Here is a 16,168-nt window from a genome sequence, read left to right as displayed (position 1 = left end):
ACCTAGACCATCCTGTACACACAGTAGATTATTAGACCGGGCACTAAGTTTTGCCCATGGTTAGCAAATGACATACAAAGAACAAAATTGCTCCCTTGAAGTTGAAATCAAAGAGCCTTCGTGAGCAGCCTTATACACATTGGAACCCGAGAGTACACACATGGGTGTGGTAGAGGCAATCCAGAGAGAGGGGCACGCTTCCCAGGGGTTGTTTTAAACAATGACAGACTCCAAAATCCAAACGTGACGTGTTGGAACATGAAACACACGCGCACACACACACTTGTTAAAAATACTGCCAAAGTCCCTCAAAGCCAAAGTTTAGAAGAACACGTGCTCTGGATACAGCAACAGTAATTTCAAAATCACTCCATTTATGATTCCATTCCTCATCTCTTTGATCACTTTGGCACACCACTTAGCAAACAACGGAGAAAGAGAAATATGAAGCTGGAGACAGAATCTGTAATTATAAAGCAAAGCCACCCACCTTGCTTTTGGGGTCAGGAAGTACAATGGCCTTCTTTTGCAGCAAGAATGAACTTAACACCAGTGTGTTAAATGAACACATATATATTTAAAAGAAAAGGAAATGGTTCTTTAAAAGAAAAAAAAGAGTTGCAGTATTGTCCTCAGAGCAAGTCTTACCCAAAAAATCAACATAAAATAAAAGCACCATACTGTGGTTCTTTGGTACAAGGCAGAAAGCAGAGTCCGCAAGGCACTATTCCCCTGTTTTGCGAAACAAAACAAAAAGCAACAGTAAAAGGTGCTGTTTGGCAGAAGGGGGAGTTCCTTCAAACACCTCGAGCCCTCCTGGGGCTCTCCCCGTGCCTTCTCTCGGTGTGGGCTGGAGAAGTCGCACCGATCAACACCAATGTCACCATCGGCTGCTTAAATGCCACAAAAGTACACTTAGAAATGAGAAGAAAGTGACACGGATATGCTGCGCCAGCCCCACTGCCACTAGAACAGCCTCAAATGCCCACACAAGGAGAATAAAAAGAAAAGCACATTTTGCAATAGAATAAATTCTTTTTTTTTTTTTATTGAGACCGCGGAAAGTCACATGACCCTGCATGTAGCCTCTTAGGCAAACAACCGAAATGGTAAAGACAGACGCGGGGGCTGCCTCCTTCCTCCCGCCGCCTCTCAGCCAGTCCTGCCCGTGTCCGCATTCTTCTGGGCGCATCTGTGGAGCTATTAAGTGGGATAATCCCTCTGGCCTTTGATACATTTCTGGACATGATTATTTCATTACTCGCAGTATATCAGTAGGATCATAATAAAAAGGACTTCTGACAACCTGCCAAGAGTTTTGTGGCCTTGTAAACACAAAAGTGCTCTAATAAAATTTTATTAAGTGTTAAAAAGTCATAAAAAGTGAAATAACATAAACTACAAAATTTACTGTCCTCAGCAAATGCTGAAAATATCGTCCACAGTAAAATTAAATTAGCATGTAATAGACGGACAAGCGGTGTGGAGTGGATTTAAAAGAGGATCCAGGGAGAATAACACTGTAACCCAATCTGGGTCACGGGGATTTAATTCGGATTCTTCTCCCTCAATGTGAATAAATGTGCTGATTACAGACAAGAGCTCCGGGGTTACTGGAGTCTCACACATTGTCAATACTTCGGGAGAAATAATATATTGCGGATTGTAATGAGCTCGGGGAGACGCAGCGAGCTTCGCGGGGAGCGGGCGAGGGGCAGGGCGGCCACTAGGGTGCGCTGCGAGACCGGGAATCCCCGCCGGGGCACTCCACCCCCGGCCGCCGCGCCGCCGCGCCGCCCGGAGCCGCGCGCAAGCCGGGCCCTCGCCCCCCTCGAACTCGAATTTACAGGGGTTTTTTTTTTTCTTTCCCCCTCTCCTGTGACATTTACTCCAAATCGTAAAATGAAGTGTAAGCCGAGCTTTGCCGCAGGCGGCTCTCGGTCTCCGCTTTCAGACTCGAGGTCCCGGCGTGGGATGCGCTGCCCGCGGCGGTGCTAACCCCGGGGGACAGGGTGGGGCCCCCAGCGCCGCGCCGCGGGCCTGGCCTTTCCCTCGACCGAGGCCGAGGAGCGCGCGAGGCCCACGTCCGGCTCCGCCCGGGACGCGGGTGCGCTCGGACCGCGGCGGGCGGCTGGCCCCGCCGCCGGTTCAAGTGCATCCCCGGGGTTGGAGTCCGCGGCGCTGGGAGCGAGTTCCCCTCGCAGCCCCGTCTCCGGAGTCCAGCGTGGCCCGCCGCTCCCGGGAGCCCTCTCCCCGGCCCTCCTGGTTGCGCTGGGCCGCCGGCCTACGGCAGGGACCCGGCCCCGGGCCCCCGGCCGCAGGCTCCCCAAGTCCAACGTGGAGGCTCCGCCTGGAAAAGAAGTCCGACTTCCTCTCCACGCTGCTCCGAGGGGAATCTGGACTCAGCAGGAAATTGTTCGAGCGCCCAGCCTGCGCCTTTACAGTCAGCCCTCGCTCTGCTGAAGAGAAGCAGCTCCCACCAAAGTCTTGCCTCCCCCTCCCCCCGAAAGCCCCGCGCAGGTTTGTAAGGAGGGTGCGAGATCTGCAAAGTATTTGTCTTCGAGGGAGAAAGATGTCGGTGACGGTGCCCAATGAAAGACGGGTGTTTTTTAGCTAGAGATAACCAACGGGCCACGTCTTGTTTTGCAGTCCAAAATGATGCAAACGCTGCCGTCTGAGGAGTCAGTATCAGGAGTGTATTAATTATGTTAGTGAAATAGGAAATAAATGGGCAGTGACACATTTCGTGGCATCATTTTTCCTCAGGGATGTCTAAGGTTTTAAGCTTCATTTAAGAATGAGCTACGTTCTGCCAGGAAGTAAATATTTTTCAGTAACCCCTTGCTAAAGCCCAGAAGAGGTAAGTTAAAGTTACCACCTAAGCTGCTTTAGTTTGCTATCGAGGCTTGTGCGGGTTACTCGGAGGAGGATGCCTTGTATTTTTAATTTTCCAGTTGGCAAGAGCATTTGATTTTTATGTGGCCAGGTAATGTCCAAGGCAAATGGAGGACCCGAGGATCTTTTGATAAGCAACGTTCGCTTGACACTTTTAGCCTAAAATAACTATAATTAACTTATAGTGGGAATTATAGCCCCATGTTTTACATTTGTTTGTCATAAGTTATATGAAAAAAGTGTTCTTTAACAGTTTTTTAAACAACCCTGTTTATTGTCATTTGCAAAGTATTGAATTTGAAATAGCGTGGTGTGGAGCATGGAGTTAAGCAAAACAATTTAAATATGATTTGACATTTGCTATGAAAGACTTTGAGAACTAATAAAAACAGAATTAAAAAGAATGGATATAAGTAATAAAATTTCTTTTTGACTCAACCGTGGCTGCCTCGGGGAAGGGACAGATGACATGGCGGTGACTCTGAGCCATTCCCTGCAGAGGGCAATTGTGAATTTGGTTGGTCAGTGCTCCTTTGAAAAATGAAGGGCAAGTAGGTTTAAGGAACAAATATAGAGACAAATATTTTACTACATAGGATTTTCTTAAGAGTTCAGACGGAAAGTTTTGTATTTAAAATTTCATGATTTCTTCGTTGATTTAGGAAATTCAAAAGGAAACTTTATGCTTGTATTATTTTGTTCTGGGATCACATTTCACATTGAAGTTCATCTGTCCTTCATAAAAAATATTTTCATAACTATTGAAAGCATCAGGATTAGTATTTTTAACTCTCTTCAGGTAGATGTATGATCACTGTCAGTAATTTTTAAAAAAACGTTAACCAAGATTAGCGCAACCCTATTCAAGGAGTTTGGTTTAGTCCAAAACTATAAATGTAATCTAGATAAAATTGTAATATCAAAGGTTTTTGTAAAGAAACTTGGGAATGAATACATTTTAAATGAATATTAAAACATGTTTTAAAAGGGTTTTCCCACTATTCCCCCCTTCCAAAGAAAAATCAGAGTTTTCCATTCTATAGAAATATTAAAATCAGGTATAAGAAAATTATTACTATAATAACAGTTCTGTCAAGATGGTCGATACTTTTGAATGTATTATGAAGAAAAAAGAATATTCCCAGTTCTTTATATGTTTGAGGTACTTGAAATGGCTAGAAGTTTGTAAAAACATTTTACTACCAAAATATACAAGACCATTAAAATGTGCAAGTAATTAAATTCTAAGTGACTAAGAAGTATTTTTTCCAACTGCTTTTTAATCTTTGAAATTTTTATGTGTACTTCAATGAGTGCCTCTCTTTTAACTGTTCCAAGTATTTTGTTATATTATCTATATGATAAAAGTATTATTGGAATGTGTTGTGTTTTACTTTCTGCATGAACAGTTGAGAAATATTTTAATGTTCTTTTACATGTATATGGGATAAATTTGAACATGTGCCTTGGAGTAAGAAACAATCCAAGTTCATTTTTCTCTCCAAAACTTGACATTGATCCTGATCTCATAGTTTTTATGTACACAAACTGTTATTGAAATCAATTTGGACATGCCGGTTTATAGGGAAATTTTAAGACATTGCAAGTTTAATATGGAAGAATATATATTAAGATAAGAAATAGCTAATAGTCAACATTAAATCAGGAGGTGTACTTGTATCATTCACTCATTTAGATGATCATTTTAAAGGTAGTTTTGCACTCAGGAAGGATTTCCTTATGCTCTGTATTTATGAATATCTAAATTATTCTACTCGGCAACTTAAAAACTCAATAACCAGATACCAAATTTATGTATTTTTAAGGTGACTAAGGCTAAGGATATGAGAAGCAGATTGGCTTCATGAAACAAAGAGAGCATTTAAAATATAAACTTAATTTCAGTTTCTGACAGAAATACTGTGGCCAGCTCATCAGTTTTCCAGATGAGTTTTAAAGCAGCATGTAAAAACTACCTTTTCCACATTAGAAGTTCATATTTAAGTTTCCTTAACTGCAGAATCACTCTAAAACAGTGTTTTACGTTAAGGATCATTTCATGTGTTGGTCCCATTGATTACACATGAATGTATAAAAATCTTGCTTAAAGACCTGTAAAAGTGAGGAAATTCCAAGTCAAGCTGGCTAATTCCATTCATAATTCATCCCGAGTGCCCGACTTAGGAAACTTGCACACAGTTTATAGCTATACATACAAAATAAGTTGACTTGTTTTGTAAGCGGGGAAGCAGAGTTAACTTTGACCTCCTTGCTCAGAGAGGCTTAAGATGACACAACTATGGAATGTAGGTTAAACTTTTTGGTTCCCCAGGAACTTTCCAATGTCAACCTTTTTTGGATTTTTGCTTTTTGAAAATGTGAACACAGAAGGACAACTTTTGTGTTCTGAGATGGGGCTGACTTTCACCCACCCGTTTCCTTCCTGCTTGCACATTTGTTCAGTAATTCTTCCGAGTACTGGGGGAACGACAGAGGCCCTGCCATGAGAAAACAGCATTCACCATATCTCTGTCCCCTTCAGCTGTCCCTGGCCCTCCTTTTATTCTGAGTGAATTGGGCAAGAATTTAGTCCTTATACTCACGATTCAAACTGCTAGATCCACAGCCCAAAGTACTTTGGGGGCTGGCAAGAAATCCATCTAGACTTTGCATTCTGAGCTGGGAAAAACTATTGGGGAATCCTGTGGTTTGACATTGGGGAGCTTCCAGGCTGTCTGTCAAACTTGAAACAATACATCTGCTCATTTTCAAAGGCTGCGCTGTAGGCTGATGCCTTCCCTTAGTTTTGATGTTTAGGAAGATGTTAAAACATTTTCATAGAGTTTCTTAAACATGCTGAGTAATTTGTAATTTTAAACCAGACTAATTTTAAGGGTGAAAACTGGCCCAGAGAGAGTTTTTACGCAGTAACTTCAATCTGCTGTGAACGCAAGTGACTTTTTAAAATAAGATCTTGAAAATGTGGGTTTCTGGTGGCAAAGGCTGCCGCCTACTTAGAGTAGGAATCCTCAAGACCAGTTAATATCCACCAAACACGCTTCATTAAACTGGAACAAACATGATGTTGAATTCCTGGCTCCGCATTTTCCTGAATGTAGGTCATTTTCTGTCCTTACAATTTAACGTTTGAAGGAATTTCCTGTCTTTGAAGTGCAGCAGTTTGTCACCTGTTTGGATAGCCTCTTTAAAAGTTGGGGCTCCCGTCCTACTTTGAAAGACGAAGTGACTCCATGTTCTCTGGCTAGAGTGTCCCAGCTCACTAAAGGCAGTGCTACCTGCAGGTGTGGGACTTTCCAAGTCAGCGCCTGCAGATCCCATATTCCAGGTCAAAGCCGACAAGAAAAGCCCAGAGCAGTGCACTCACCTGGGTGAAGCCATAAAGAGGTAAGCTTTCATAATGAGGAGCTATAGATCAAAATTCATAGCTTTTGAGAACTGGAGTAACTAGTGCTCAGGCATTAGTCTCATGCTAGAGCAGAACACAACTGGGGTCAAATGTGCCATGGTGGGTGAGACCCACCTAAGTAATGACCTACATTTAAATGTCCTTTTAAAAAAGGTATTCTTTTTACTTAAGAGTGCCCAGTATTTCATCACCTTTTCTGATATGGACCCTACTAGACTAGATCCAATATTTCTAGTGAAAATGTGCCTGTTTAATAAGAAAATGTCATTCACAAAAGACCAATGAGTTAGGAGACAACTGTGAATTGATTCTAGGAGCTGGAGGGATGCTTATTTTTACCAAATAAGGCAACACACTCCAGACCTCTTTGTGAACTACAACACAACCGGCAAGTGAAAGCTATTTTCATATATTTACATGACTCTGTTTACCTTGGGCATATCCACCAATTCACCGCTGCCAAGACTCAACTTGTTCTTTGTTAGAGCGGTACCCTAATTGTTTGAAAGCCTGGGCGAAAATAAGGCATCTTCACAGTACCCCTCTCCCCAAGAGCATTTTCTTCTTAATATTAAGTAAACATTTAAAAGTTTATGAATTTGGGGGCTTTCTCTTTGGAGAACTGGACTCAGGTGTGCATGAAATTAAGATATTCTGGTAAGTGAGGGGGAGGAAATTAAAATAGATTTCAACACTGTTCTGGTTTAAGTTCATGATCAAATAAGGTCATGATCAAACAGAAGAAAGACAGAAATTGAGCTTGTCAAAGGAAGGGGTACGAGGCTAAATTCTGTATGATTGTTTCATAATAAATTAGAACGAAATTCTGATGACTAGGCATTTTCTTTTTGTGGCTATCACTTTAACCCAGTTAATTCCTCTGGAAGAAATTGTAGCCATTGTAACTGAGCTGCCCTGCTGGGTTGCTTTCTGGCTAGTAGCATGGGAACCATCTGGAAAAAACATCACCTTCACAAAGCATCCGTCTGAAGGGCACACCTCTGTGTCTCTCACAAAGCAAGTGGCACTCCGTTCAACTAAGGAGGTAGACTCAGATTTATGCATTTGTCTGGTTTTTGTGAGTTTTTCACTGATCATCTTCCTGGTCCTTGCTCTTGGCAACTAGAAGCCAAGGATGTGTAGTATCAGAACGGATTCTGTAGCTACCAGATGAAAATTCTATCTTTAGTCACACACGCCTGCACCTTTTGCATGGGTAAAATGTTCCAATTTTTCCTTGGTTACATCACAGATGATGTGAGAACAGGACAGGTGGAAACAGGGTACTGAACAGCTGAATATTTCTGCAAACTTGGAGCACTTAAAATGCTTTGAAGTCACACAGCTGCTCTTTCTTTTTTTAATTGTCTTCAGTGAAACTCCAAAAACCCCATAATGTCTACCTTAAAAGCATCAGGAGTATTTTAATTGGGTAATAACCATCCATATTTTCCTCTGATAAATTAAAAGGAATTAAGAATGAAATTTTATGATGATTATAAACTGTATTACTGACCCAAGGGACAAGAACAATTATGAAAAATATGTCCTACATATTTGGCATGAATATGAATTTAGACTTTGAAACCATCTTAAATGCTCAAGCAACTTATTAAAGCTTATAAAATAATATTCACAGTGATAACAGGGTAACATAATCACGACTGATATTACATCATCAGTATTACAGCAGGCTCCATGCCAAATAGTGAAGCTGACTTGGTATTTGCCTGTCGAGCTTATGATAAAAATAGATACACTGTAAAAAAGATGAAAGATGGTTAACAGATTTTGTGTGTCTGAGATCCCTTTTGGTCAATGGTTGTTTTAAAAATGCTTTTCATACAGATCACATCTCCTCTTTCCCTCTTGTTCCCTTTTCTTCTCTTGCTTTTATTTTTTTTTTCTTCCTTTCTCCTCCAAGTAAAATTACAAACCATGAGAAGGAAAAGTACTTTCCGAAACCGGTGAAAAAATAGTGAATTGGACTTTTGACTACTAAGCATCAGGAGTAGATCTGATCAAAACAAAGCTTTAATAACTAGCAGCTGTGTGAGGACACATTCAGCTTTACATACGAAACCCAAATATGAAGCCCCATTTGGGGCTAACCCATCACGCTTAGTCCCGCTTTGGCCAAGTCCAAGATGGGAGTCTTCTTTGAGAGCAAGAGAATGTCTAGCTTTGAGTCAAGGCTACTTACAGCCCTCATGATCAGTTTTTGATCATAATAAACTTTTTTAATGTATTGAAAATGACTGGGGAAATTGCCAAATTTCCACGACATGGGCAAAAATGGGCATGCTAATTGGAGGGCCTGCCTATGTCCACATGTTACTTAGACCCAGCCCTGCAGAGTCCTACATGTTGCCATTCAAACACATTGTACGTTAGAATTAAGCCCTTTAGAGTATATATTTAACTGTAAGTAGTTTGTTCCACTGAAGCATTGGTACTTTCTAGCATGACTTGCCTCTGTTATAGAATACCCAAAGATTGAGCCTCTACCCATGGGCCAGGGTTTTTGCTCCCACTGCACTGTGTGACCTCTGGCAAGTTACTTAACTAGTCTGAGCCTTGGTTTCCTCGTTTATAAAATGAAGGCAGTCATGCCTCTTCGCAGCATTAGTCTGAGCATTGAATGGCCTAATATTCATAAAGTATCTGGAACACAGTTTGCAGCAAATATCTGTTACTGGAGTTGCTAGAAAAACAAGACTGAATCTTTGATCTCACAGTTTTTCATTACCTAAAATATTAAAGATCTTTCAAAAAGAGAGAGAGAGAGCATCGAAATGCACATTTGTAATACTAGCGTCTTGTTTACACTCAGAAATACAGCCCTGAACTCAGATTTGAGGTTTCAATATTAGCCAAGCTTCCCTCCTCCTTTCACAACCTGCAGGAAAATATCTTTGCATAACAAAAAAAGAACTTAATACTTTTCACTCCAAATGATAACCTTTACTAGACAATTAGGTCAAAAATTGACCCAAAGGCCCTGAAGTACATAATTTACTTGGAGAAAGAAAAAAAAGAAATGAGGGAAAAGGATTTCCTAATTCATTTGGGGGCCTGTAGGTAATGTAAGAATGACAGAACATGTGGAGCTTTTTTCCTAATTTTATTTTAAAAAACTTTTTCTGGGAAGTGGCTTTTATATGCCAAGATTCATTCCATGATTAGTTGTTTTTAAATTAATTTTTACTGGAGTATAGTTGCTTTACAATGTTGTGTTAGTTTCTACTGTACAGCAAAATGAATCAGCTATATATATATATATATACATAACCCCTCCCTTTTGGACTTCCCTCCCATTCAGGTCACCACAGTGCATTAAGTAGAGTTCCCTGTGCTATACAGTATGCTCTCATTAGTTATCTATTTATGGCCAAGTTATAAACTCTTGAACATAAGCACCTAGAATAGAAATGCTGACACACCTGTAACTAGAGCTGTGTCATTGACATCCCCATCATGTTGTAACTGATACATAAAACAAACTTTGGATAATTGCAGCATAGTTTGAGCAACAGAGGACCTGTAGTAACTTTTATGTCTGAGCGTATTGTAACCGTCTGACAAACTGCTTGATCTAGATAAGCAGTGTGAAGCCCATTTATTGTCTGTCTCAACAAGGCTTAAGGAAAACAACCTCATATCTTCACCAAAAGAGAGTTTACTGCAACATACTGCAATTTTTGAACTGGAGTCAAGAAATACCACACTGTTTTGTGTTAATCCATTCACTGGTCCTTGAGAGCTGAATGAAGTAATCATTATTGAATCAGTACCAAACAACCAAAAGAAATGCTGTGATATCTTACCCCCCAAATAGAACTGTTCCTGCATATTTCACTTCATTAACTTGGATATAAATACTGATCATCCTGAGGGTTTTGGTTGTTTATACAGTTGGCCAAACTTACTGAATTTAGTTTTTAGGTCCTACTGGATATCCTTGTGGCAACTGCCTAATTTGAGATTTGCCTTTAAATTTTGGACATTCTACTTTTGCTCTTTACAAGTGCCTTGCCACCAACTTAGAGGACTTACCAGCCTTTTTTTTTTTTTTTTTTGGCTAGAATTCACTCCACTAAATTATAGCTGGATAATGACGCAAAAGCCTAGTTCTTCCCCCTGGTTTTTCCTGCTGTCATACATATGCCTAGAGGTCCTCATATGTAAAGTGAGACTCTTTAAAGCATCATTCTAAGATTACAAAATGCCAAAGTATAGTCAATAATCTGGACCTCGATCAATTGGTATATTTTTGGAAGACCCTAGTGTGTCTCATCCTTTTTCTAGGTGGGTGGGATGTGGGGATCGTTGTTTGCAAAGAGAGGACATTCTACTTGGGGTCATAACGTATCCGTTTATTCAAGAAAGTAGGCCATTAAGATCTAAATTGTGTGATGTGTACCTTAGCACTTTAGGAGATCAAAGGAAAGAAATATCAATGAGGACAGAAAGAGCTCCAAACGGGTTCTCCAGAAGAGGTGGGCTACAGCCGTGCTCGGGAAGGGTAGGTGGTTTTGGACAGATGAAAGGAACGTTTCCAGTGAGGGGCACATGGTGGGTGGAAACGCTGAAGTGGGAATGAGTTCAGTCTGTTCCTAGAACTGTAAAGATCCCAAGAAATCATTCCGTTCGTACCCTCTGTGCTGACTACTTTTGTTTGTTCAGAGTCATCTAGTTCTCCCAGGGACAGATTTGACAGTCTGCACACACTGAGATCTGCTTCATTGTAGCTTTTCATCTTGCTTCTCTCAGATCTGTTTAAAATGCTGTTCTGGATCATGTCATTTCCCTGCTCAGAACCCCTGCCTGGGTCCGTATTGCTCAGTCTTTATGACCACCCCTGACCCCCAACCCTGCCCATCCCTTGAGCTTCATTGCCCCTCTGGACCCGTCTCACTTCTCACAACCTGGCTTCAGCTGCCTGGAACTGTCTGTATTCTCTCTTGTCTCCTGTCCTTCCTGTAAGCTCAGGTCTCAGCTTAAACACCATCTCTGCAGGGAGACCAGGTTGGGCTCGTCCACCGCTCACCCTCATGGCTTCCTGCAGGAAGCCTCCCTGCAGGAAGCATGTTTCGTTTGAATTTCTTACTTAATAACTGTCTTTCCCACAAGACTAGACACTCCTTGCAATGAGGAACCATGTTTGGCTTGACCATGAGTGGCCAGCACAGAGCCTAGCCCATTCATTCATTCATTCATTCATTCAAGAATTCCTATTAAGTCCCAGGCCCTAATACAACAGGAAGCAAAACAAACAACGGTCTGTCCTTAACAGTCCGCTTGGGGAGACAAACACGAAACTACCTAAAAATAAAATATATAGGGTGTATATATTTATAGTATAGCAGTAAATGCTTAGGAGAAAAATAAAGCTAGGAAGGAAGACAGAAAATGTCTGGTAGGAGAAGCTTTAGGCAGGGTGGCCAGGGAAGAGTGCCTCACTAAGACAGACGGAGACGATTGAACAAAGACCTGGAGGGAATGAGGGGCTACGCCATGCAGACTCTGGGGAAGAGCAGGCAGACTGAGGAAACAGCAGGTGCAAAGGCCAGACTGGGGCACCTCGGGAGCATCTGGAGGCCGGTGGGCTGGAGTGCAGAGAGTGAGGAGGAGAGAGGGAGGATGTGTGGTCCGAGCATGAGGGGACAGTGAGGGAAGGACACTAATCATGCACAGAAGTAAATGGGTGTAAGACTGCTGTTTGCTATTATTTAATAGGTGCACTTTGGACTAGAAGACCCAAAGACAGAGACTAGGCTCTGTCTTTTTTCTGCTTTAAAGACTATTTTAAATGACAGTTTTAATGATGTAAAGTAATGCCAGTAATTCCACATGGAAAAAAGCCCTGCTATCATTAGCTTGCTGAGTGAGAGGACACCAACACAATCAAGCCCCCTCCTCTGGCCCCTGGATCTTATGCAAAATGCAGAGGGACCACGTGTCACATAGTAAGCACATGACCCCAACTCAGTTCTTTGCAGGAGGTTCATGCGTGGAGGTGAAAGAACATGAATGTAGGTAACTTCAGTGACCAAGGTTTTCATTTTAGAATCCACCTTCAGAGGACAAGGCAGGAGAGTGCACAATTATCTAATTGCAACAATAGAGAAAATAGCTGTGGTTTTGTTCTTGTTTTGATTCAGTTCTTTGGGGCTTGCTTCTTTGGCCACTCCTGGTATCATTAGCAATTCACGTAACAATTTCTCCAGGTGACACTCAGCATCATAACTAATGAAATACTCCGTGCACAGGGAAAATTTCAGACCCTCCAGAAAGAAGGGGTGCAAGCAGAAGGAATTCCTGCTTTGAATGACTTCCCCATAGCTACAGTCTCCCGAGTTCATGACTTGTGGGTCACACACATCCCTCTGTATGGGACATCTGGGCTGGGCCTGTGGTGCAGATCATCACTCAGCACGCCCGCCGGCTCCCCACCCGCCGGCTCTGTCAGCTCCCAACACACAGCAGCTTTCCTTCTCTCAACGCTTGGCTGCCAGCCAAGCCGACCCCAAGAACAGAGCTTCCTAAGAAAAAGGTACGCGAGAAATGAGGGCTGGACACATACCACGTCTTTTTCGAGACCAGCCAACTCTCCTCATGAGAACAGCTTTCCAAACCCAGGGCTTGGTTTCAGTTCCGTCACAACAAAGAAAAACAAACCTTTATAACGTTTGTCCAGAATCTAAGCCACATGAAAATTCTCTGACTGCACAGCACGTGACATGGCGTGGAGAGTATAAACGCACTAGAGAAAGAAACATTATCATGCAAAAGCTATTAATGCACCAGAACTTCATAAGAAGCGGGATATGTGAAAAGACAAAAATATCTGTGCAGGAGATATGCGTGCCTCTGTTCTGACCCGAGGCTCGAAGCACGGTGTGTGAGGCATTGGCCGCTTCTCAACACAGCACTATCTCCTTGGCATGTGATTGAACTTGGGGACCTTCCTTGCTTTTCTCCCATCTCCACCTTTTGTCCTTGTTCGTGAAGGTAGTTGAGCTTCAGTATGGTCTGAAATCCCATGGCACTTAGAGCTACAAGATCAAAGTCCATCGTAGGCATTTGGGCCGGTGCCAGCAAAGTTAAGGCTGTGCTTCAAATGGGGTTCGAGTGCCTCTCAGCCATGGCCAAAGGCTGGCTGGGTTTGATCTTGAACTGCACGCATTTGGGGAGTCTCAGGTCCCTGGTTGGTAAGCCCTGCTCAGCAGAGCTCTACTTTAACTAACGTGCTTTAATTAACTAGGCTTGGTTCGATTTCCCATGTTTCAGCACCTCCCTGGGTGTAACCTTATCTCTCCATTTCCTACCCATGATGGATCTGAAACAGCACAGGTGAGGTTTGTCTTTGACTCGACAGCTGGATTACTTCCAGTTTTCATAACCACCGAAGAAAAGTCCCAAACTCTAGCAATTCTTCTCATTTGACATTTTGTGGAGCAGCCACTGTGGGTGAGATGCTAATATGGTTAGACAAGATTCCAGTAAAATGAACTTGTTGCTTAAAAGTTTATTCATCCACTATGTGTAAATGTTAGAGGCGATAGATGGTACTTGGTGGAGGGGGGTGGGGTGACAGCAAGGTGTCTCTCAGAAGCTTAGAAAGAGGGCAAGTGGTTGACCTCTAAGCATTAAGCTACTTAAATAAATGCATAAGTGAAGGAGACAAAGGGTGTCATTACCCTTTGGGAAAAGTGATTTTAGGGGAAATAGAAGGACAGCCCAGCATCCTGAGGAACACAAGCCCTGCAAGATGCTTCTCAAATCAGTTTGGGACAATCTTTCATAGTCACAATGCCCATTTCACTTTGTTTGCACTTGCATTTCTCTCAAACGTTTTTTAAAAAACCATGAACCTCCATCACCTCCCCAAGGTTCTTTTTTTTTTTAGGTCATAGCATACCAAACAAGGAACTGATTTGAAAAACATACCTACTGTGGGTAAGTGGGAATACAGCAGGACCCAAACTAAAGAAAGAATATGCCCTCAGATGAGGTGTACCAGGGCACAAAATAAATAATCAGAGGCAGAGTTTTGTGAATTGTCCAGAACAGCCCCAGGAAAGAGAGGATGATGGGGTGAAGAGGGGAATAGCTCCAGTCATCAGAGATTGTGTGTGCATGTGTGTGTGTGTGTATGTGTGTGATTGTGAGACAGAAAGAGAGAGAGAGAGAGAGAGAGTTAATGTCCTTACCATGGTCTGCATTGAACATCTTCCAACACTATTCACAATCCCTTTGAAGATTTCTGAATAATGATGCAGCTTCACAGATCTTGTGACACCAGGCAAGTGTTGTCATGGATAGGAGAAAATGTATTGTGCCCTCTGAGAAGGGATATCCTCCACAGATAGTCGACATTTTCATTTAGGCACCAGTTTCTTGTGAGTTAACTAGAGTATGACCATCTCTGAATACTCTAAAAAGACTTGGCCCAAATAACAACTTTGACACTTATTAGAATGTAGAATATAGAAAATAGAAATAGGCTGGGCTCTATGCCTCAATTTCTTCATTTGCATATTGGGGTTACTAAAACATTATGGGATTACCGTAAGTATTATATAATACAAGGTAACATATGCTTAGTGCCTGTAACATCATAAGCACTCCACAAATATTTAACATTAAATTTTGTTTCTATTATGATTCTTATTTCAGAGATCAACAGACATCAACACATTTTCCAATGTACTAGAGCTCTTTAACATGTTCCTCAAAAGGCCATTGTTAATGAAACGTACTTTTCTTTCTTTTATTCACTATAGAGCAAAGATCCAGTCTAGCATTCACAGCAGCCACTCACAAGTGTCACTCATCTTGCAAAACCCAAAGAGGGTATAATTACAGTCCCTGCTTTAAGAATTTTACTCCCTAGTAGTGAGTCTGTGATATCAACATCATTACCCAGGCAATGAAGGTCATAATGGATTTTTTTTTCCCTGAAAGATGAAAAGAACACAGGTAAGGATATGGTTATTTAGGTTGTCACACCTTTTCTCTTACAAGACCAAATATTTGTGAGTGATATTGAGTTGGGAACATAAGAGATCAGCTCTCTGGCCTTGGCCCTACAGACCAAACACATACAGTTGTGTTTGAACAAGTAAACACTTTTGAATTTATTTATATATATTTAAAAATCTGGGGACTTCCCTGGTTGCTCAGTGGTTAAGAAACTGCCTGCCAATGCAGGGGACACGGGTTCGATCCTTGGTCCGTGAAGATCCCACATGCCGCAGAGGAACTAAGCCTGTGTGCCACAACTACTGAGCCTGCATGCCTCAGAGCCCATGCTCCACAACAAAAGAAGCCACCGCAATGAGCAGCCTGTGCACCACAATGAAGAGTAGCTCCCGCTCGCCGCAACTAGAGAAAGCCCACGTGCAGCAACAAAGACCCAACACAGCCAAAAATAAATAAAATAAAATAAACTTATTAAATAAATAAATAAAATAAAAATTTGTTAGATTTTTTTTCTGTATAAACACGCTTCATGCTTTCCAATAAACAGACTTAAAAAGTGAAAAAGCAACATTTAAATTTGACTTGGTGACATTGGGCACACAACCACGGCAATGCTAGCAAAATGCATTTTCTGGTGCAAGCCATGGGCAATAGAAGAAACAAGGAACTGAATATTAAGGACGGCTTATATGCTCCGGAGCCACCCGTGAGCTCTGTGGGCTGCTGCCCAGGCTCAGGAAGTGACTCGTGACTGTTACTTGTTACAACACTGATACTGCTCTCACTGGGTCTTTCTGTTTGGTTGACTTAAAAGGATTCACCACCACCTGGTTCTATCTACTTACTGCACAGTTTCCA

The 16,168-nt window shown here is 41.9% G+C and overlaps 1 long non-coding RNA gene across 1 annotated transcript; it reads left to right on the top strand.

Annotated features, from left to right (window-relative positions):
* Nucleotides 1-2,279: 2,279 nt before the first annotated feature.
* LOC118898304 lies at nucleotides 2,280-15,574 on the top strand. Its single transcript, XR_005020661.1, has 3 exons — nucleotides 2,280-2,860; nucleotides 15,112-15,307; nucleotides 15,539-15,574. It is a non-coding gene; the product is annotated as an uncharacterized LOC118898304 (long non-coding RNA).
* The last annotated feature ends 594 nt before the right edge of the window (nucleotides 15,575-16,168 follow it).

This window comes from Balaenoptera musculus, chromosome 7 (genome assembly GCF_009873245.2).
Source record: "Balaenoptera musculus isolate JJ_BM4_2016_0621 chromosome 7, mBalMus1.pri.v3, whole genome shotgun sequence".
Classification (NCBI taxonomy): Eukaryota; Metazoa; Chordata; class Mammalia; order Artiodactyla; family Balaenopteridae; genus Balaenoptera; species Balaenoptera musculus.
The sequence above is the reverse complement of the archived record's forward strand: the minus strand, read 5'-3'. Positions and strand labels throughout refer to the sequence as shown.